The sequence below is a fragment of the Rattus norvegicus genome, chromosome 6 (genome assembly GCF_021556685.1).
Source record: "Rattus norvegicus strain SHRSP/BbbUtx chromosome 6, alternate assembly SHRSP_T2T, whole genome shotgun sequence".
Taxonomy (NCBI): Eukaryota; Metazoa; Chordata; class Mammalia; order Rodentia; family Muridae; genus Rattus; species Rattus norvegicus.
Window position 1 is genome coordinate 83875362 of NC_141539.1, and position 24956 is coordinate 83900317.

The 24956-nt window shown below is 37.7% G+C and overlaps 1 non-coding gene and 1 pseudogene across 1 annotated transcript; both read right to left on the reverse strand.

Moving 5' to 3' along the window:
* Positions 1–7279: 7279 nt before the first annotated feature.
* The window catches only part of LOC148005265 (aldose reductase-related protein 2 pseudogene), a 96829-nt pseudogene continuing 79152 nt past the window's right edge, over positions 7280–24956 (reverse strand).
* On the reverse strand, positions 8790–8895 carry LOC120093314 (U6 spliceosomal RNA). The gene has a single exon (XR_015623540.1). It is a non-coding gene; the product is annotated as a U6 spliceosomal RNA (small nuclear RNA).

A 24956-nucleotide genomic window follows, 5' to 3' on the forward strand; every position in this document is an offset into this window, starting at 1 on the left:
GAAATGAGTTAATATCAGTGACCTACCCATTACTCATTGTTCAAAATACTATGCCAACCCTATGTACTTATATGTACTTAACCTAGACTAAGCTTCTTTCCTGCTTTGGTAGTTTTCATGATAGTCCTAATAGTAAAGTGGAGTTCCTTAAGAAATGGGGACATACCAAAAGGTTTAATTATTTCTGCTTTTTGTAAAATGAAAGATCAAACGTGTATGCTTCTCTAAGGGCCTCACAGAAAATCTCAAAGGTTGTTTTAAGTAAAGGGTAATTCTGGCATTTTTAATTCAAGTGTATTCTTTTTTATTCTAAAATTTAGATTTGATCCCTGGAAAGCTACATCAAAAATTATTTAAAGTTGTTTATTGTATCAAGAGAGAATCATAGATACTCGTGAGATAATAACTAGTTACCTAATTAGCCAAAGTGACTTAAATTACAAAAAACCTGCAAGACTATGCAAAATCTTAATGAAACTTAGGCATGAAGAACTTTGAACTATGTTAAAGATAACAAGTTTATCATGAAGACACCATAGGCACAAAAGATGTCCTAAGTTAACTGGGCAGAGTTCAATAAAAGTAGAATCCAGAGTGGGTACTATCCTTTGTCAAGAACTCCAATATCAATTTATCTTTTTTCTTTCTTTTGAGACAAGGGTATCAGTAAAAAGGTTGTGGTGTTCGCAGGATCTGCACCATCCAAGCATGGTGGGCTCCCAGTGCTGGGAGAGGAAGTAGACACAAGCCCCTACCCCTATATGTCTCCAATTAATAATTGTTTGCAAAGGAAAAATGAGTTTGTTTGTTTTTTTTTTTCAACAGAATTTTGCTGGGTTTACAAACCACAATTAAGGGCAGGACACATGACCAGTAGTGGACGCACTACGCAGACCGTCTTAATGGTATTTTGGTGTTTTGTTGTAGCTGTTTGATTTTGTTTGAATTTGTTTGATTTTGTTTGATTTTGCTCACTCATGGTGCTTTGTTTGGACATCGTTAAAAAAACATACATTTTCTGACTTTGTTTTTTAATGGATTTTCTCTCTGTGTGAATGAATGTGTCTCAGGTTTTTATATGTTATCTGTGCCTTTTTTTTTTTTACTTGTGGTTGGTTCTGTCCTATTCTGGTTTGTTTGCTTTTATTTTATCTCATGTTATTATTATTGCTATTATTAGTTTAGATATCTGTCATACTTTAATGACAGAAAGTAAGGGTATGGGTTTGGGTGGCTAGGGAAGTGTGGAAGATGTGGGAGGTTCTGGGAGAGGAGAAAAGCACAATCAGAATATATTTCCCAAAAAAATTAATTTTCAATTCAAGATAATATTAAACTACTCTTTGGACCTGAATTAGCTATATAGATAAAATATATATAAGGACTATAAATATGGGCAAAAAGGAAAATCTGGTAGAAAAATGAAGTGAAGACATATAGTTTCTAATCTGAGATTTCAAGATTCCTTCATCAGATGTGTAAGTGTCGTCTGTGTGTGTGTGTGTGTGTGTGTGTGTGTGTGTGTGTGTGTGTGTAAAATAATCAATGGAAGAATTTTGTTGGAATGTCATATGTGGGTTTAATGGTATGCTTGGTTGTCAACTTGATTACTCTAAATGCTAGGAAGTTGGTGATTCTTGCCTGGATATATGTGATGTTCTAGAGAAGACTAAGCTACAGATCTAAGCTGTTGAGTGACTTATTTCCTTAATGGACTTACAATATAGTAGCATTGCTGTTAGGTGGGGTCTAATTAGAGAAAACAGCACTGGGGTGGTGACCTGGGACAAGACTACCATATCTTTTTTCTTTCTGTTTCCTCTTTCTTTCTGCTTCCTTCTTACCTTGACTTACACTGATCTTCTTTATCCACTGTATCAGAATGGACCAACATCTCTGAAATCATGAGCCAAGATTCATCAACCCTTCTCCACATTGCTCTCTCATGTATGTGAAAAAGCATACAGTGAATAAAAGGTAATTTATTAAAAGTCACTCTGGACAGTTAAAATGATTTAAAAAATAAACAGTATGAAGAATTTGTGGGGGCTGAAGAGATGGCTCAGTGTTTAAGAACATATTCCCCCATTTCATGGGACCCGATTTTGGTTTTCAACACCCAAGACAGATTGCCTGCAACCACCTATAAGTCTAACTCCAGAGGATCTGATCCTCTCTTCTACCTTCCATGACCCCTGATCTTATGTACATGTATACACATGGCACACACACATGCACACATGCATGTACATACACACTCACACCTAAAAAGAAAAAAGAATCTGTTACAGAGTGAAACCCCCATCTGTTTTTATTATGGAAGTTAATGAAGTACACATAGCCTCTGTGTAGCAGCACAGAGTAAATAAGGAGGTAGCACATTAGGGAACTGAATGTAGTCTGATGTATGCACAGTAAAGAAGTACATTGAAGATAGTGTTACATCCCTGGGAACACTCATTTGCACAGAATGGTCTTGCAGCAAGCTGTCAGTTCGGGGCTGAATCCATACATTCCTAGAATCATCACCCAATGATGAAATCTGACAAGTGTCAGGCTTGCCCAAGGCTCCTTCACTTAACTGACCCTCTCTCCTTCTTTGACAGCTCCAGAATGAAGTTTATTTCCTGCATTTAATGGATTTGTCATAGAACTTAATTGAATCTTCCAGATAAAAGAAATTTAGGACAACTTCAATAGTCTAGCTTGTAGCCTTGCTAGATTCCTCAAGACCTGAATATCAATCCAGGCACTTGGAAGATGGGCTGGGATAATTGCAAATCAGACTTATCAGGCCCAAAGCATAAATCCCTTTTTCATCTGTCTAAAAGTCCAGATTTAGGGATTTAGGAAAGAAAAAGTGTTTTAGGAAAATAATTTGTGCTTGGAGAATCAAATTTCTCAACAATTTTTTCCTGGTAAAAATATTAGATAATACTTGACAATCAAGTTTACTATTAGGATAAGTATTCCTTAGGCAGAAAGTATTTTGCAAGTATGCTCTGATTGCTTTTCTGAAATGATCACTAATCAATTTAAAGTGACTTTCAAACAAAATAATCAAACACATACATATTGAATGGACTAGTTTCCTAATTATGTACAACTTAAATATTGGGGAGTGTTCTTGTTTAGCAGAGACAATATATACTGTCTACCTCATTCCTAAGGATCAAATGTCTGATCACATGTGTTTATAAACTGACAAGATATTTGATTCATACATTAGAGTCTGAAATTTTGTATCACAAAGAACCTATGTCTAAAAATAAAATATGGCCCCTCCTTTCCCAGGTTGATGCTTTTTCTATTGAGTAAGAAGAAAATTGAAAGCAAACAACAGAGTTTAGAAAATGAACTAGTAAATGAAATGGTTTGTTTAGTCAGTCTTAGAAATCTTGGGCATAATCGAATCATTTGTCTTTTTGACAGTTACTTATGAAGTCATATTATGCAAAATCAAGGTGTCTGAAAAAATGTAAAAAAAATGATACCTAAGATGTAAGACTATTTTACTTTTATTTATGGCTTTTTGAATAGGCAATTTCCCTAGTGCCCTCTGCTTCAAATAAAACACTGATACGAGAAATTGCTTTAACTCATGCCTTGATAGTAAAAATTATGTACATCAAACTTTAATACCTTTCTGTATGCTTTGAGATTAGATTACAGAGTAATAATCAAGGTGTTCCATTTTTTTCCTTTTCGTGTTGGCAACTCAACTTTTAGTTTTGCTTTTCTATTATCCTGGATGCTATTGTTGTTGTGTTTTCCCCTAATATGCAGGTATTTGGAGACTTAATAAAATTATGAATTAATAAGACATGTTTTGTTGCTTGCCAACCTTCCCTGACTCCTCTTGGTAGCTAGTTTCCTTGATTAATTAAATACAAGCTATTGTAATTATCTGTTAATATAACAGTTTCTTTACTAGACTCTAACCTCATTAAGAGCATATCAAATGTTTTGATGTCTGTGTATCCCAGCAGGAACATAGGAATGTTTACATTTGTTGACTGATTTTATAAACAAATAAATGAGTGAAAGGGCAGCAAGACTATTTTGTAGGAGTTTTTGGAACACTGTAGATACTATAGTTTTGGAGTGAGGTTGGGATAGATAGGCATAGTGAAGTAAGCTGGAAACAATGGTCTTGAATCATAATGGTGTTTCTAACAGAATAAATTTGGATACATTCCTAAAGTAAAAAGATCTGGAAAGTATTAGTAACAATGACAAGGTTAATCTTGAGCAATGACATGGAAAAACACACTCCTCCATGGTCTATCAATTATTGGGCCACTCAAATATGAACAGTAACTATTGTCATATATAAGGATGACTTGAGGTCCATAACAGTTAAGTACAACTTGAATTAGGGTTAAACAAGAGATGAGCGGTTGCTTTTCAGTAACTAGGAGTAGGGGTATAATGTTCCCCCAAACAATATGGTCACTGGGACCTGTTCTCTATAGAGCCTTCGTACATTATTCTCTGTGGTATTCACTCAGTCAGAAGGGATATTTTTTCCCTTCAGGATTGCAAGATATCTACAGTTCAATGGGTCCATTCTAGTAAAGAAAATGCTGGAAAGAAGAAAGTGTGCCTCCTTCTTAATCATCTACTGATAGAGACATGATGAGGTTCCAAGAAATGTTCCAAATGCTCTTGGCTATTTACTTGTATCAGGTTGGACATCATACCTATTCCAAAAGCAACAGCTGGTAACAGCAGTAGGTTATCTTTGTGGGTCAGGTTCTGTGATTCTAAACTCTAGCGTCAAAGGGAAATTTAAAGCTAAAAACACTTTACCAGATACTAACTTAATGAGAATTTCTAGTTATTGTTGAGGCTGTTCCACTGTATGAATGCCTGGATGTTATTATAAAATTTATAAAGTTTAAAATGAGGGACTTGCTTATACAGCTGAGGCAGACTGGTGTATTGGCTAATTGTATTCCAGCTTGATACTAGCTAGAGTCATTTTGGAAGAAAGAACTTCTACTGAGAAAATGTCCCCATTTCTCAGTATGTCTGTTGATGCATTTTCTTGCTTTATGATTGATATGTGAGGTCTCAGATCTTTATGGTCAGTACAACTTCTAGGATGGTGGCCCTGGGTGCTAGAAAAAGGTAGGCTGTGCAAGACATGATGTACAACTCAAGAGCAATATTCTTCCATGTTCTGTGCATCAGTTCCAGCCTCCAGTTTCTTGTCCTGAGTTCCTTTTCTGAATTCCATGGATGATGGACTCAAATTTGACTATAAGGTCAAATACACCCTTTCTTCTTCAAGTTGTTTTTAGCTGTAATGTTTTCTCAGAGCAATAGAAATACTAAGACAATTGGCAGCCATGAGTGACATAGATGCCTCTCCGTGCAGAAAGAAGCTTTTTGTCACCTCAGCTGTGAATGAGAGGAGGAAGTCCCTCATTAACATTCATTCTTTCAGTCAGCTTCCCTTGTGAATATCAGTGTGTGTCTGTGGCAGCCCATCAGAGTTAGAATCTGTGAACTGTGGAGATGATTGAATTGAGTAAGAATTAAATCCAGGTCTTTTCTGGTCTTAGCAAAGAATGCTAAATTGAACCAATCAGTCAAGAATGTCCCTATCAGATTTCCCAGACTCCATGCTCTCTTCCAATGTGGTCTGTTTTATTATTTAGGGCAGTTTTCCCTAGCATTTTAGACTCTGCCGTCAGTAACCCACTCTCTTCAGTACTCTTAAGCATGATGCAGGGCTACCATACTTAAGGTTAGCTGGCTGAAAAAAGGGCTGAAGCTAATTTTCTAACTCTTCTACCTTGTGGCAACTTATCTTCAAAACTGGTATGTTAACTTTTTGTCAGAGATACTAAAAATGTCGAATTGGTTTATGAATGATAGGCATTTGCTCCATGTAAGAGCTTATAAAATCAGCTGATGGCTTGTTTTATCTTACAAATACAGATCTGTGTTTGTAGGTGTTGGTTAAGCCATTACTAGCACCGAGATGGTGAACACAGTTACACATTCTTTCTGTCACCTCTGCTCTGTCAGAACCCTCTGACACCTCTATTGTTTGTGAGCATTTTTATAGCACCTTTGTTTATATCTACATTGTCTTTAATATATCCATAAATAATTAAAACTATATTTACATTGTGAAAGGCTCCTTGTCCCAAATTAGTTAACAAATTTTATTTTACTTTAAAATTTTCTTTGTTCTTGATAATGCCATATAAATGTACACTGAGCTATCATATTTCTTCCCGTTTCCGTCTTCCAATGCCCCCAGTGTTGAGAAGACTGAACAAGACCCTCTTCTAATTTTATGTCTACATAATGTACTGAGTTCACTTAGTGCTAAGCATGTGTGTGTTGGTGTGGAGCCTTCCAGAGGAGCGTGGTAACCCTGCCAGTGACCACAACACCAAAGAAGAGTGATTTTCCCTGCCCCAATAAGTATAAACTACCAATAGGTCCTTAGAAAGGAATAGGTCAGAAGATCATGTATAGCACTGTCTTAGTGTTCTATTGCTGTGAGGAGATATCATGACCAAGACAGCTCTTATAAAGGAAAACATTTAATTGGGAGCTTGCTTAAAGTTTCAGAGGGCTCCTGCCTGAAAGCAGCTGGAAGTCATGGTGTTGCAGTGATCTACCACAGTAGACTGCACCTCACTCTTCCTCTCTATGAAATCTGGCCACTAGGAAGTTTTGTGGCTAGTTTTTGATTGTTCTTTCCATTCTGCAGGCAGTGTGTTTGCTATCTGCAGCAATCAGGTCTTATGATTTAGTTATGGTGAGTAATCCAGGACAATGGTAATTGCTTGTGTTGTTTTGGAGACCAATGGAGGCTCCCGACCAATCACTTTTAGGGAGGCATCCCATGCATTGAAGTGCAATTTTCATTTAATAACCCACATAGTCTAAGTGAGATGGTCCACCATTTAGGTTAATTGTATTCAAACTTCTTGTGTGTGTGTGTGTGTGTGTGTGTGTGTGTGTGTGTGTGTGTGTGTGTTAATGTTACGATTTTTATTATTTTATCTGGATACCCTCAACTGTTACCAGAGCTCCTGTTTTTTGACAAATATTTGCTTAGATCAAATTACTGGAGGAAATGTCCATTCGCTTCTACGAGTCACATTTGCTTGCAACAGTCGGTTCCTGGATCAGCGTGGGGATTTAAACACAGCCTTGCCCACACCATGATGTTAGGCAGGCTGGGATTAAAGGGGACTGCAGGAGTGAGGTATGCATCTGCAAAGAGGAAGCCTCATGAGCTGATTCAGCTTCAGTATTCTGCGTCATAGGGATTTTCCTCTATGTTTCTGTCCCAGGCAGCAGGCAGCCCCTCCAGCTTCCGTTGAAGCACAGGATAGTGGTCGTCTCCTCGTCGCTCAACTGGAAGTCAAAGACCTGAATATTCTCTTGTATATGAGCTGGCGTCATGAGATCTGGGGATCACTGCCACGTTCCTGGATGTGGAACCGAATCAGAACCTGGGGTATAGTTTTCTTGTGCTTGGCGGCAATCTCTTTAATTTTGGGGTACTTTAATAGTGAAGGGTCCTCTGGCTTGGCGCTAGGCCTGTCTGGGGAGCCCAGGGGACTGTATGCTGTGACTGTGATGCCCTTGGAGTGACAGTATTGGGTCAGTTTTTCCTGGGTGAGGTTAGGGTGGCACTCAACCTGGTTGGTCACTGGCTTATGTTTCAGTCCAGGCTTGTTCAGGAGCCTTTCGATCTGGAAGTGACTGAAGTTGGAGACGCCCAGAGTTTTCGACAGTCCCTGGTCCACCAGTTCCTTCATGCCCTCCCAGGCTTCCAACAATGTTGTTTTATTGGTAAGGATACTGCCTTGATCCTCTTTGGGGAATAACTCCTTTCTCGGCTGAAGTCCCTGTGGCCAGTGAATAAGATAGAGGTCCAAATAGTCGAGCTTGAGATCCATGAGGGTCTTCTGAAAGGCTTCCTTTAGCAGTTTTTTCTCAAAGCAGGTGAGCCACAACTTGCTGACAATGAAGAGGTCCTCCAAACTTCTTTTAAAGGTTGTCTTTCAAAGTTTAGTTATGAGTGAGTTTCCTTATGGCTTTTTCATACGTTCTTAGTAGGGTCTAACTCACGCACTAACCTTCCTGTACCCTATTCCCGGGCTCTCATCCTTCACTTACATCCCTAGAGCCCCAGTCTTCTCCCCCTCATCTCTCATTTCACGTGTATTCTAATATCCATCTCCCCAGTTCTTTCTGAATTCATGCTGTGAGACAGTAGGCTTCCATGTGGTTTTTCACACACCTTCCCTTTATCTCTTCCCTTCATTGGCTGTGCTTCTCCGTTCTTCTAAGTCTCTCCCTGATTAAGCCTCTCCATCCCAAGTGCTCACCATCCCATCTCTACTTTCATTTTATCTGTAATCTATTACCCAACCTCCCTTACCATACTGGGCCCCTGTGATGGTTTGCATATACTTGGCCGAGGGAGTGGCACTATTAGGAGGTGTGGCCTTGTTGGAGGAAGTGTGTCACTGTGAGGTGGGCTTGGAGACCCTCCTCCTAGCTGCCTGAGGATGCTCAGTCTGTTCCTGGCTTCCTTCGGGTGAAGATGTAGAACTTGGCTCTTCCTGCACCATGCCTGCCTGGATGCTACCATGCTCCTGCCTTGATGATAATGGATTGAACCTCTGGACCTGTAAGCCAGCCCCAAGTAAATGTTGTCCTGTATAAAACTTACATTGGTCATGGTGTCTGTTCATAGCAATAAGACAGCCCCTTTTAAATTTCTGGCTTTGTCTGATGTTCAACACACAGTCTTGGGACCATTCACCAATTTACATGTCATCTTTGTGCAAGGTCTGTGTTAACCTTCTGTTCATTGTTCCAGTTTTGGTATGTGTAGTGTATGAGCACTACACAATTTACAATTTACCATGCAGGAATATATCTGTAGACTTTTTTTCTCCACCTCCATTCTCTTGGTAAGACTTGAACTGGTGATTTACTTCTTTGCTTAACTTTATCTTTAATGAACTCATCCTCTTGCATGTTTTCTTCTTTTTTTGTGTGTGTCATGCTTTATTGATTTTTTTCCCTAGATCAAAACTTTTCAGGTGACTTTCCTGTTTTCACGTTAAATTTAATATAAAAGGTTCCAGTGCTAAAACAAAGTTCATTGCATTTTGATCAATACAAACATGAGAGATTCATGTTACAGTTTCAAAATATACTTATATCAACACGAAATTACTGTTCTACCAGAAGACCTTTCCTCAGTCCTCTGGGAATGCTGACCTCCTTTTATTCCGTCAGCTCCCCCATGGTGTTACTTCCGAGCCTTCCCAAGAAGTGCCCCACTACCTCCTCATTGTGCTTTCTTTACGTGGCTGCTTTCTAACATTCCTTTCTCACTCTGGCTTCTGTTTCCCAGGCTTCATGTCATGACTTCTCACATCTGAGTGTGGCATCCTTCTGGTTTCTCACTCTGCCCCACTGGACATAGTGTGATTATACCACGTGAAGATGTAGGACTCTCCTTTGTACCCCATGCTCTGAAAGAACCCACGTGTGACCCAGATTATAGCATAGTGAAGGTACAGTCCCACGTAAAAAAAATCTCAGTCCTCATAACTATATGAAAGTTGAAGGCCTTTGAGAGTCAGAGGAAATGAGCATGCATTTTCAGCACATTTAGTGTTTATGGACTTATATACCTAACATCCCTGTAAAGGAAGTGTACAACCAAACTTATTTAAAAGTGACTTTTCCACAGCATGGACATAACGCATATTTTTAAAGCTCTCGGTACAAGTAGGTTTTCTTCACTGTCTCGGGAGGTATTTCTACCCACGTTATGGATTGGATTTCTAGTTTCTCAGCCTTTCTGTTTATCCCCAGCATGCCTTTGGGTGCGCTATCATGTGTGTCCCTGCTGAATGGTGCCCTTTGATTCTGTTGCCGTGAGGGGCAGTGACTACATTTTGAGATTTCAAGTTGAGTTTCAGTTTCATGCACTGGACATCCCAGTGTGACCTTAGAGCACTTCAGCGAGTCTTTAAAGCTTTGTATTTTCTCTGAAAAAAAAAGAGAGAGTTCTAAAAGCACATTTTTTTCACAAATACACTTGGCCTTTGAGCACAATCATCCCAGCAAGAATTAGCTGGTATGTTCTTGAGATGTGACCATTTGAGTCTAAGAGGGAAGCAATCTTCTTTGATTTCCCACCGTTACACTGGTCTTGAAAATGGATTGCTAACTTATTTTTAACTTTTTTCCCACTGTATATTTTATTTTTAAGAATTATTATTTTAGTAGGATGGCATCATATGGAAAATAATTTTGTAATTCTTGTTTAAAACAGAAACATAAAATGAAAAGGGTTAACAAGAGGTACATTTTAAAAATTATTTTACTACTTTTACTTTGTGTGTGTGTGTGTGTGTGTGTGTGTGTGTCTATGTGCATATGCATGTGTGCATATAACTCCCAGACTTTCAAAGGAAGAGAGGAAATATCTATTAGCTAGCACAAAATATTTCCTTTATTGTAGGGAGGTATTATTAGTATAAAAAGAAGCTTATTATGTCTCCAAACTAGAGGGAATTGAGTAATGAATAAAGATGTTTTCTGATGTGATGTCATGTGAGAAGTAAGTCCCAATATGCTTCTTGGCTACATACTTAAAGACAATTGCGTTATTCATTGTCTTTTTCATACCTTCATCATGAATTGTCCATTCTGGATCCCTCTAGAGATGGAGTTAGAGCTGGTTGTAAGTGGTCTGATCTGAGCTCTCGGAAACAAACTCTGGCTTTCTGTAAAAGTAATGAATGTGTTTAAGTGCTGGGCTGTCTCTCCAGTCTCTAAATTACATGTTTTTGATTGGCAGCTATAAAAATTAGTGAATAAGGCAAGTATATAAAGCAAGTATATTTGGGGCTATTGATTAATTGATTGATTGTGTGTGTGTATGTGTGTGTGTGTGTGTGTGTGTGTGTGTGTTGTATGATCTATTTATGTGTGCATGCATGTGTTAGCAGGTACACATGCTGGTGCCTATATGTCTGGAGACTAATGTTGACCTTGAGTATCACAACGTCTTAACAAATATTCATGGAGCTGATAAAATATTTGAGGAAAACTTTAATTTTTAAAGAATAGAATAACAAAACATCACTAAAAACATGAGACTAGATTTGCTTAGCTTTGTAGTGCATCCTGTAGGACCGAATCCTTAAGCTTCCTTTTGTTTACTTTCTTCATTATTCCTCATGTTCAATTCATTCATCAAATACTTTAGTATGTTTCTTATCGGAGGTATCTTTAGTTTCATGAGAGGGAGAGGGAAAGTGAGAGTGAGAGTGAGAGTGAGAGTGAGAGTGAGAGGGAGAGGGAGAGGGAGAGGGAGAGGGAGAGGGAGAGGGAGAGGGAGGGAGAGCTTCCTATATGAATCTTTGTAAATAGTTTCCTCGGACTTTATTTCTTTACTATTTACAAACATTTGTACTATCTGCCAGAATATGTGATTGAAACTATTGATTTGGTCCAGATTTTTGGAGCTGTTTAATTTTCCTTTAATCTAATTGAAAAGATCAAAAGTCATATGTGCCTGTGTGTATTTGTTAATCTCTGTCAGAACCAGGAAATGTTTGTGACATGTCTAGCAATGCCTCAAGGACCTTGTGAAAAGTAAATTGGATATGGGCTTTGAATAAATAAATGCCATTTAGCCTGTGCTGTTACTGAAGTAAAGACTCAGGGAAAATCTGTATTTTCATCAGAGCACAGTGAACCTGGAAAGTGGTCCTGGGAAATCAGTTTGCCTAAGATCTGAGAACTGCACCAGAAGCTAATGTCTGGTGGCAGAAGGGGACCACATACTGGGAACTTTGCTGGGGAAGGGGAGTGTGATGTTGGTCTACTGTAATCACCCAGAACTGAGGGTGAACGAGGCAGCTAACAAGAGGCACTCTCCCACTTGGTTACCTTCAAGCTGTTATTACCAACACTGGGCTTTACCGTACAGTATATCAGCCATATCTATGTCAGCATGGCCTCACTAAGCTGAAAGAGAAGATAGAAAATGTCTGAGGACCATGTGATCCTAGAACAAGCATTCTTCTGATTAGGTTTTAAATTATCTGGCAGCACGAAAGGAAAAGCAAACACACGCCAGGCATTTTCTTTGTACCCAAACATTACAAACACATCATTTATCTTCCTAAAAATTCTTGAGCGGACACTGCCTTTTCTCCTTTGGTCTTGGATGTGACACTTTCATCTATAAAAGCCATGAAATTACCTTGTAAGTCTTCCACGTGTACTGCAGAAGATAAGAAACTCTGAAGTAAAAGATGTCTAAGCATTTGTGTGGATTCCTCTTTCAGTTGCAGACTCATGAGGAAGTGTACAGTGGGTCCACATCAATGGTCTGCATATAGTAGGTCTGTGCTGCAGGTGGCGAACACAGATTTGCAACCTTCAAGTTTGTTTCCTGTAAAGAGGAAGTTACTTTGCATTACAGAAAAAAAAAAGGGTTGTCAGTCCAGAAAAAAGGATTTGGGAAACTACACTTTCAAGTCCACTCAAGTCATAAATCTTAATTCCTTTACAAACTACTCATGCTTGAGATAAAAATAATTTTAAATTGTTTTTATTTAATTTCATTTCCTTAAGATAAAAAGCTAACATACGAAGTCTTGCTTTTTCCAAATTCGTACACTGATATAAAAATTTGAACTTAGGAGATTTTTAAATGTTTAGGCAAAAAAAAACTTAGAAATTTTCTTTACATTTATAGATTTCCTCTGAACCAGACAATAGCACGTTATTAATCATTGTAGCACTCATTTCAAAGATAGTGAAACATTTTCAAGAAAAGTGTGGTGCATTTGCCACAAGCATGGCTGCTTCTGTGTTTAAGAGCAGGCGAGCTTATGAGCATGTGTAGTGTAAGTGTAGTTCAGTGTTCAGACAGGGACCATCTACGTCCATAAGCTACCTGGTTTGACATCGTCCCTAATTTCAGGTCCAACAACCTCTTTACACACAATAGCCCTCCTGACATCCAAACAAATTCCTTCAACTTCTCCAATTTATCTCACAAAAAGGCGAACCTGGGCAAATACTCAAAGGACTCTCCTTCCTACTACAGAGATAACTGGACATCCATGTTTTCTGCCGCCTTATTTGCAATACTAAGGATCAGGAATCAGCCTGGATATCCATCAAATCAACAGATGAATGGACAATGAAAATTGACACATATATACCCAATGGACCTTTATTCAGATAAAAAGAAAAATGAAATTACATTGGTAGGATAATGTATGTATTAAGCATTATAGTAAGTGAGGTGGTTAAGATTTAGAAAGACAAAAATGTCATGGTTTTGCTTATATAGGGACCCTAGCTAATTACATTTATATGCCTGTATATTAATGGAAGTGAGTGTGCCATAGGTCACAAAACAACTAAGAGGATAATGAGAGCATAGACAGCCTGGACTGAAGCCCTGGGCATATATTAGCAGATGTACAGCTCGGTCTCCATGTCAGTCACCCGACATCTGGAGTGGGGACTTTTTATAAAACTGTTGTCTGTCTGTCTGTGGAATCCGTTGCCCAATTGGGATACCTTGTCTGTCTTCAGTGGGAGAGAATGTGCTTAACCCTGCAAAGAATTGATGCACCAGGGTGTGTGTGTGTGTGTGTGGGAAAATCCAGGGTGGGCTTTCCCTGTTCAGAGGAGAAGAGGTGGGGGATGGGAGGAGGGTCTCCATGGAGGGAGGGTTTCTGGGTCAGTGGCGATCAGGATGTGGAGTGAATAAATAAATAATAGGAAAAAAAGAAAGAAGTTCTGGTGTGCTATAGCCCAGTGGAATGATTATGGGTCACAATAATGAACTTCATGCAACAACCAGGAGGAAGGATTCTGAGTGATTTTGCCCTAAAAAATGGTAAATGTAAAGGAGACAGGTATATGCAACCTGGTCTTTAAATTGCCTGATTTATATGTTTAAATGGCAAGTGATACCCCATAAATATGCATACGTTTTATGTTTTCATGTATCCATTTACAATTTTAGCTAGGGCCACTGGGAAATATAGCCCAGGAGAACAGTTGACCAGCAAGCGAGTGATCTCTGTTTTAGTTCTTTATAATACAATAAGATAAAATAAAACAAAAGCATAAGTAGGGCTAAAGTGATGGGGGAAAGTGCTTGTTTCATAGGCAAGAGGACCTATGTTTGTATCTCCAGTATTCATGTAAAAGGCACATAAGAGGGTACAATGCTTATTATTCTCATCCTGGGAGGCAGAGACAGGAGACTAAAATTGGTAATCAGTCACTTTAGTCAATTGATGAGTTTGAGGTTCAATGAAAGACCTTGCCTCAAAGAATAAGGTAGAGAGAAGTCGAGGAAGACACTGGATGTTAACTTCTTGCTCTCCCATACATTTATATGGGTATGTGCACCTGCACATATGCATGTGCCCCTCCACATATATATGTAGAAAAACGAAAACAAAATAAAACTTTAACTAAAATTATTGTTTCCTTACTTTTTAAAGAAAGTGACAATTTATCTCAGAGAAGTAGTACTAATATTGGCAAGAATGACTTTTTTTTGAATACTACGAAATAAAACTTTGAGGTAAAATTTGCCCTTTGGAAAAAGTTCTAGAAGGAAGAATGTCTTGAATGATGCCTCTCTGTGCACTGTGTGACGAACAGCAACTTCTGCCTTGGTGTTGGGCCCAGAGTCTGTCCCACAACTTACTTTGTTTGCTGTTACAAGCCGTTTTCCTGAGGCAGGATTTGCTTATCATGTCTGTCTACTCTGTGACTCGCATCAGTCCTTTACCTAATCTTCACTTTCTGCTTGCAGGCTCTTGATGGCTTGGGTAACAACTCTAATGTAATTTCAGAGTTGCTGTTTGTATTTAATAGGTATTAAATTAAATGTGCAATTGGTCGACTGGAGATAAAAGTATCATTGAGCTTTTGGCAAAAGAGCTGAAACATATATTACATTCCAATGGGAAAATCATTAGTGTTAATAACTGAATATGAATCGTCGACATTTATTATCCTTGTCAGTATGCTAATGCTCATTAGATTTTTAATGAGAGGAAGGCAATAAAAACACGGCATAGAGTTAAAAATGGATATTAATTAGGGTATTAAAATGTCCTTATTTATGTAGTTGTGAAGAGGAAAGCTTGTAATTGAAACACTGATAATAGAAACATTTCCTCACTCCATTCCTTTCTGCTCCCACTTCTGTTTTTAAAATATTATAGAAACTGAGAAATAGAGAATGAAAGACCCAACTCACTTAAGGACACATGTTTAAAACATACCGTGTGTGTGTATGTGTGTGTGTGTGTGTGTGTGTGTGTGTGTGTCCATCCAGACAAATGTATATTCTTTATAGTAAGTGACTATAATGAGGATATAACACTCTGGAGTTTTATTAATAAAAAAACCAAATATATAAGTAGTGTTTCTCAGGAGGTTGCCTATCTTAGATAGTCAAATAATGATGTTCACTTGGCTTTGGATTTCCCCATTACTCTCTGGCTATGAAAACAAAACAAAACAAAAATCAAATAACCTCCCCACCCCCAGTTCTGGATTTAAAGGGAATAAGAAATAGTTCATTCTAGAGCCAAATTTTAGTCTCTATGGTCTGGGAACACAGATTTATGTCACTACAATCTCCACGTTCCAATGCAGAAGCAGTTTCGTGGAGTTTTATAATTTTAAAGAATAACAAGAATCAAGAATCAAGGCAAGTTTAAAATACGTTGGTGAGTACATCAGGAGATGGTTACAGCAAGGTAAGGGAAACATTTCTAGAGGCCCCAGATGCTATCTGATGACATCCTTTGCTGTTGGGTTGGTGGAACCTAGGGTTCTGCTAAGATAACAGATTCTGAAATGCTTATCTCTTAGTCACAGGATGCTGGTTCCAGCACAGGTGGGTAAAGAATGACTACTCAGCAGTTCTAAGCTAGGTGCCTGTGGTCCTGCAGCACTCCAGCCTGTGTACACCAATGCAGTTCTAATCATCATCACTCTTTGCAAACATGGCCTCCTCGCAGAGATTCTCACTGACGATGTACTGGATAGACTCGCAGACTGTCGACTTGTGTGCCAGTAAAATAAGACTGAAAGTTACATATGATTTCCTTTTTTATTGAATATTTTATTTATATTTCAAATGTTATCTCCTTTCCTGCTTTCCCCTCTGGAAATCCCCATCCCACCCTCCCTCCCCCAAATATGATTTTCTATGTAACATCCTGAGAGCGGTTCTGGCACACAGTAGGAAGTATAAAATGATCTGCTGTGACTTTTGATCAGGTAAACTGAGGATGACTGAAGGTGTCAAAGAAGCCCTGTTTGAGCTTTCTTAATTACGGTCAGTCAGCCTCCTTAGTGTAAGTTCTTTTGGTGAGCCCTGCAAGCTGGGACATCCACATTTTATAGTCATTACTTTTAATAAATTAAACTGAATGACCTTTATCTGTGCCATACCTCAGGCCCTGTTTCAACTTTGTATGATGTACAGATGAGAAATAGCCTCTGTCTTCAAGTTGATAATCAGAGTAAGCATTTGCAATTTCAGTAGTTTAGATCTTGTTCACTTTTTTAAAACAAAAATTAGAATCTGTCTAAATGAAAAATGTTTTAAGTTTATCAGAGGCACTGTTGTCTAGTTATAAAATAAAATATTTAAGTGTAAAAAATTACACACATTTCATTTTCTAAAAATGACATAACATCATTTTTTTCTTTTACTTCTGGCATACCTCAAGAAAGCAAATATACTGATAAAATTAACATGTTCTTATTCTCACAAGAGAATGATGGATAGTCAGATTTTACCGCCATGTTTTGATAGTTTGCCTGGACCAAGACCCTCTGGTACATATATATGTAGACTGGCAATACAGAGCTCCTAGCTTTTCACCAGAATTGATTGCTTGGGCCATATTCTGAAATCAGACACACTTGTGATTAAGTCCGGCTTTCACTTGGAGTGGGGCAATAGGCAAACTGCCTTACTTATGGCCGTCCTCAATACCTGCAGTGACAAAGTGGAGATAAGGCTACTTCACAAAGTATGTTTGGATATTTGATAAAATTATGATGAAAAGATTTCATAGTACAGTCCATGGCAAAAAAGGAAAGCATTGTGGCAATTCACATTTCAAAAGGAAATTTTCTTTTTTAAAGTCAATAAAAGCATTTCTCTCCCTGGTGATCCCCATTCCAATTTCATATCTCATCTATTCTACTACCCTCCTCCCCATTAAAAACCTCTTCCCACCAGCTATAGACCCCTTTCCAGTTTCCCAGGTTCTACCCAGACTGGTCACCACATAAATGCACATAACAATATTAGCAGTTAGGATCCACACTCAGGGATCAGGAGATGTTTGTCTTCCTGAATCAAAGTTTCTTCACTTAAGACAATGTTTTTCAGTTCTATCAATAGTCCTGTGAATTTCATGATTTCATTTTTCACAGCTGAATACAATTACATAGTGTATATGTACACGTATGTCCATTTTCTTTAACCACTGGTCTGTCGATGGCAACCTATGTTGGTTCCATTTCCTTGATAGGATGACTAGACCAGCAATAAAGATAGGCATGCAAGTATTCTGTCATAACATTTAGAGCCCCTGGGTGTTTGGAAAGAAGTGGCATGGCAGAGTCAAATAGTGATTTTTTTTAAGTGATCAAGAAAGTCCAACATTGTCTTTGTTTTTACTTTTGAGACATCCCACACTGATTTCAATAGTTCCTGCCAACAGTAATTAAAGATTCCCTTTTGTTCAGTGCCATGAGCAAGCTACTTCCCTGTGAGTTGTTTGTCAGGGAAGTTCCTGAGGTCCCCAAAGGGATGCAGGCAGTTGTCACTGCTGTTGACTGTCCATCAGGACTAGTTGGTAAAAGCCTGTTACTGAGGACTGATATACTTTAATAATATAAAGAAATGAAGTTGGACTTTGGCTAGAGGCTTCCTCCCAGTGGACTTGCCCTTACAGTCCCTGAAGGTGCTGGGAGAGAATTGTCATCAACATTAATATGTAGCTGTGGGTGATACATACAACATCATAGGCCAGGCAGGATTTTTCCACTGGGACAAGTCTACTACTACGGAGGCAGCTGTCTACCGTTGAGCTGCCTTTTGAAATATGCTATAGGAGGAAATCCTTGTCTGGTGCTTTGCTTCTAGCCCATCACAGGCCCTGATGTAGAAGTCACTAGTGTTATTTTGCTAAATGAGCATGACATGTCTATACAATTGACTTCTAAATAATTATGTCTTACCTCTACATTTGTGCTGCTCTAGTACTGGTTAAAACAGCTTCTTCATCTTCTTTGTGTTCAGCGTCAAGGTTAATAGGTTGGAGCCATCATTTCTTTTTCCTATTGGTCCCTAAACAGGGGACATAGTGAATCATAGTGACTTTCAGTAAAATATATATTTTCAGACTATTATTTTGCATACATTTTTATTTATAATTTAAAGGGGAGTATAATCAAGAACTTCTGACCTCTCACAAATGAAATAGTTAGGCATTCAGAGTTAAGTGCTATGACTAAGGACTTTATTAACACATTTTAAAGTGAACTTTTTAGCTTTATTAAAGATGCTTTCCATAAGGTAAGGATAATATCTAAGCGAGAGGATGATGATAAGCAAAACGAATTTTTTTAGAGCAATAACAGCATATTTATGTGGAAATTTTAGATTATTCTTAACCTTCCTAATGCTGCACTCCTTTAATACAGTTTAATATAGTTGTGGTAAACCCCAACTATAAAAATTATTTTTATTGCTACTTTGTAACAACTACTGTAATTTTGTTACTGCTATAAATCATAATATAAATATTTTTGGAGACGGAAGTTTACTAAAGGGGATGTGAGGCAAAGGTTGAGAAACACTGATTTGATGGTAATAAATGCACCAGAGACAAATTTGATACCCACAGATCAAGCTTTTTAATGTTTTAAAACCTTCTTATTTAAAATCGATATTATAATATCATTATGTCCTTCTTTTCTTCCCTATAATACTCAACATAAACCATAGTAAGACAGTAAATATTTACAGGCACAGTACTTATTGCATTAGTAGAAATCAGTGAAGATGAAGGTTCACGTTATTAGAAAGAATTAAAAAAATATGTGTTGGGGAATATGGGGGGCAGTATGGGAGGTATATGGGGGAACACCTGTATGGGGGAGGGGGAAGGGAAGGGATGGGGGTTTATGGACAGGAAACCGGGAAGGGGAATAACATTTGAAGTGTAAGTAAAGAAATATATCTAATAAAAAATTAAAAATTATGTGTTGATTAAATGCTTAAATTTTCTTCACTCATGCACAGAGTGTCATAAGATTCATGCTACGGAATATACATGTTACTGGATAATGAAAAAGTTGACAGATTTATTAAATTTCATCAAATGTGTCATATAAATAAAAAAATTGAAGGGAAAGCAGGCAACTTTTCAGAATTGACAGTGGCAAGAGGCTCTATGATGCGCACAACAAAGTAGAATGGACTAGTTAGCTTACACGAACTCATTTCTCATAGTTCTTAAGCTGAGGGACAGACCTGGATACCATCATGACTTGGTTTGGGTGACCTTCCAGTTGACAACTGACTTATTTGTTTCCTCCAGTGGCAGAAGAGGACAGTGTTTTTGGGGTGCCTTTTATTTGGGCTTTCATTTCATTCCTGGGGGTTCCTAATTATGAATGCCTAAAGACTTCACCTAATGCTGTAACACTGAGGACCAGAGCGAAGTGCTGCTTTATTCTTCCCTACAACACATTAAGTGTAGAGAGAACCAGTGGTAAAGGAAAATGAAATAAAACTAGAAGAAAAGAATTAATGTTTCAATTTTCTTTTGATTAACTTGAGCTCTTTGTTCCATGGTTTATAATCTCAACTCTCTCAACATCCTGCTTACTAATCTCACCACAAACATTGTAAAGACAAATGTAACACTCAACTTTTTAAATTAAGTTTACCATAAGAAGAATTTCTAAATTAAGTTAGATGTAAGCAAAAGAAATGAAATTCAGAAGTTGGTTAATAAAGTGCCTAAGAGGAGAGTAAATTTCCAGGAATGCAGTGTAGCCAATTGAATATCCTCTTAGTGTGCAAAGTCTCAGCGGCAATGTACTCTGGAAATCAGCAGCAGACCTTCTGAGAGAGGATAAGGAGCAAGGACAGGAGGAGGCATGTTTTATGTTGCCTCTGAACTAGCTGTGTAAAGGCTTACCATAATTTGGAACCCAAGGGTTAAGGCTGAAAAACTTTAAGGCAGATCTGTTTTTGAGCAGTCGTGAATACCATTCCAGCCAGTTGTCAGGGACATAGACCATGGTCCAGATCTAGAGTATGTGAGCTGGCAAAAATCTAGGAAGAAGGTCCTGGGGAATTTATGTGTGTTAAACATCTCTAATTGATTCACTGACATTGAGCTTAGCCTTGTAACATGGCTTGGTCAATGAAATGTTACAGTATTTAACAAAAACATATTTTAAAAATTCTTATCGTTATTTGTGTTCTATGACCATTTCCCAAGATCCTTAAGTAGTGACTTGATCATCAACCTACGGCTATATTACATGCATGTAACTGAGGTCAAGCTCAGAGTATAGCTTCTGGTAATGTCTGAGTGACCCATAGCCTGAAGCAGGGCTACTCAGCCATACAAGCCTTATTGAGTTATTGGAACCAGGTGTTCCTCAGACCTGTGCATACAGTGATATTTTATGGTGATTGATTTTTACATGACATATTTTGGAACATGTTGTTAAAATAGGTAACTAATAGAATTACCAAAGTGTATGTGTTTCAAATTTCCTTTCAAAATCTTTACTGTTATCCCTGGGTATTTATTATTAATATTATTAATGGGAATTTTTACAGTAACAGTTCTTCATTAACTCGACAGCCTGCACCTTTGTTTCTAAGGATTCTCAGTCCCAGTTCATCTGGAAAAATCGCCAGGGGAAAGGTAACAACTAGCCTGCAGCTAGATCCTTTTAGTATTTTGAAGAGATTTCATCAACTCATAAATGTATGTATTTAGCCAGTGAATATCAAATGTGATCCACACATGTCCTTGCTCATTAGAGAAAAAGACCAATCAGTACACGTTTAGTAAAAGCACCGAGAAATTTTACTTTGAGAACATCTGCCGAGCATTTTTTCTGCTGAGTCATTTATACCATTATAAGAAATGATTAAATTTACAGGAACGAGTAGCATTAAGAGAGATTCAGCATTATCTGAGGGGTGTCTTCAACTTGGGGGCCACTAGAATATATCAAACACTGGTATATATCAAACAGTCATATATATAAAAAACTGCATATATCAAATAAACACAAGTATACATCAAACAAGCACTGACATATATTGAACAGTGGTATATATCAAACACTTTGGTATGCAGATATGTTGATGTTTGTTTATTTTAGCAAGGTTGATTCTGAACTGGAAAATTTTGTAAAATATAAATAATTTCTCTATGAAGTTAAGACCAAAGTTAATTTTAAATCAGTTTAGAAATTGTTTCTGTAAGTTAAATGTCTCCCCACAATGGAGTTTAAAACTTCTTAACTGTTGAGTAACTTGTGTTTTATTGGTCTAATTTTATCGAGTGAAGTGTGTTTGATTGGTCTAATTTTATAGGATATATTTTGATCATATTCCTCCCCCCGCAAACTCTTCCCAGATCCTCCCCACCTCTCCTCCCCCCAACTTTATGGTTTTCCTCTTTTTCTCCTAGAAAACACAAGTAAGAAAAGGCATAAAATTCAAAATAAACAAAAAAATCTAATAAGACAAAAACAAAACAAAACAAAAAACAAACCCCAAACCAAACCAAAACATAAAGCACACAATAAACAGAAAATGTGATTTGCTTTGGTCAAATACTCCTTGGAGATAGGCCTGCCCTGCAGTGCGGTTGAAATGCCCAGTGTTAATTCACTGGATAGAACTGATTTCCCTCTTTCCAGCAATTGCCAATTGTAAATTGCTTCTTGGTAAGGTTTGGGCCTTTGTGTCCACTTCCCTTTATCCATCCTAGAATTTCCTCTCCTATGTACGTATGTATTTTATTTTTAATGTGAACACAGCAATATTTCCTTTGAGCCCTATCCTGTGTCATGATAAAAATGCTTTGAAATGTATATATTCCATCCTTGACACAACTCCCAACATTGGAATGACTTCCTAAAGAAAATGTTTTCATTTAACACCAAATTTGTTATTAAACTACTCTCCTTTTATTATTAAGAAATTACAACTTAATTGTTGAGGCCAAAACATTAATAATTCATAAAAACAATAGTAACAGTAACAAAATAATGTCCAAAAGTGTACTGTGTAGGGCATTGTAAGAGTTTTGCATGTCATATTTCAAGTATGCCTCCCAGTATCCTTTTCATATATGGACATCATTATTAACCCTATCTTACAGATAAGAAAATAAAAGTTAATTAACTTTTCCAATGTCACACTGAGAGTAAGTGATGAAAACAAAATTCTAACCCGGGCAATTTCATTTTAAAATCTGGATTCTTAGCCATTTATATTGGTCATTTGCTGCACTGTAACATGAAAGGCTGAGATAATTAGGATGCTTATTGGTCATAATTTCCCTCTCAAGGCACTGACAACCGAAATCCATCTTTAGTAACTGGCAAAGGCCATTTTACTGGGACAACAAAAGGCCAGGTTATCAGCAGGTGGAAGAACTCTCCATGTACACATTGAGGACTCAAATATTAAGATGCCTGACTTGAAAGTTGACTGATGCTGTTTTCCCCAGTACGCTTTGAAAAAAATTATCAGAAAAATGGCAAAAAATAATTTTAATATGGGCTCTTTCATTTGTTATATCAAATTTCCAAAATCTTAAGTTTTATGAATGACAGTTGAAGGAAGTGCATGATCAAGTTACACAGTAAAACTTGCAAAAAAAAAAATCTAGTGAGCGCAATGGTTAACTTCTTGGTCATTTTGAAACAACATGAAAATAGTGTGCATAATCAGTGATCAAATATTTATTTTATAATAGGATGCTGAGAAATTTCTAAGAGTTGAATATGCAGTACTCATTTAAAAGCCAGACATGGAGATGTACAGTTGTAGCTACAGTACTATGGAAGTGAAGGCAGGGACAGCCCATTTTCCTGCTGGCCAGCCGCTCTCACCAATCATGAGCTCCATGTTCAGTGGGAAACCTTAAATGATAGAAGTTATCTGATGTCAATTGGACACACAGACACGCACATTTACACACACACACACACACATACACACACACACTCACACTCACATACTCACACACTCTCACACTCACACACATGCACACACACACACACACACACACACACACACACACAACCTCATAATTTCCAAGTTCTTAGACTCGTGATGTCAGCCACTAGGTGGCTATTTAACGTAAACATAGCTGAGATCGATCTAGTTTCGGTAGTTTCGGTCCTGGTGGCCAATGCTATTTTAGAAATACTTTGAAGTTCTTTCTCGGAAGGATAGATCTTACCATTTTACATCACATTCTGTGTGCAATAAAGCTCTGAAGTCAATTTGAAATAATGATGAAACTTGTTAGTTTTCATTGCAGAACAAATACCGCTATTTTGCAGATCAACATAATGACATCAAAGAAGCCTAATTAATATCAGAGCTTGATTTGAAGTAAAATTGGACATCTTGAACAAGGCAGAATTTCACAAATTAGGTAAAAATGCAATTATCCTTTCTCAGAATATTAGATACCTTCAAATATGATATAAGAGAGACAATCACAAAACCAGATGCCTAGGTGTAATCAAAAGCCTATGTAAGAGAGGGCAGTCAGGAAGTTAGTAGATACAGAATAATGATATGCATTTCATCATCTCACAGGGTTTACCAATCCTCTCACATTGCTGGGTTGGAAGGATTTCTGAGGATAGGAAATTTCAGCATATGATATGTATGGGAGTCCCAAGGATATCTGAGAAGTCACATGGATAGAACCACCTCCTCCCTTTTCTCTTTCTAGTCACTACAAAGAGTACACTTGCATATGTGTATAGGATATTCTGCATAATTAGGATAACTAATCCACTTTGTTGAAGATATTTATAACTAAGATTTGTTGAAACCTTTGAACATAATTTTGAAATGAACCAAATGACGATTCACAGGCCATAAAACTTAGTCCACATTGAATTATACACACAGCCTAGACATTGATCCATTTTAATAGTATAATTCCTTTGGGCATTTTTTCTATTGACTACTGAAGACTAGCTAGATAAATTAGAACCATTTTATGTGTTTTAGTTTCTTTTAGCTACCTTAGACTCTTTAGCTGCTCTGTTTGGTTTTAAAGAAGTTTTATTCTGTGAAATACACTCTGGTAGGCTTTTGGCTTACTAACTTTTAGAGTTTTTATCTGTCCAATCATGATAAATGTTGCTATGCTTAAAGAGACAGTCACACTAGATAAAGTTCCTTTCATTTTTGCATATGAAGTGAAAACCTATAGGCAAACAGACTAAAGCTGCAATAAAGCCTTCAGTTTGAATGGGTGAAAGGCTTCTCACTGGATGGCTATGAAGGTGGGAGGTGGGGTGAAGCCCATTCCACTAAGACTGTTGGCTTTGTTTGTTTGCTTATTCTCCGTACACTCCCTGGTCTCTGAGGGCTGCAGCCATCTTTTCCCTACGGTTTATTTTTCTTGAGGAGATTGTATCATAGAATATAAATCAGAGTACAGGGTGTGCGTGTCATCAGTCACTAATATACTTGTGTTTTGACTTTAAGAGGTGAAGGTAAATTTAATTATATTTCTGACCCTGGGCATGGGGGAGTTATACATTTTCCTATGCCACATCTCTTCATGGAA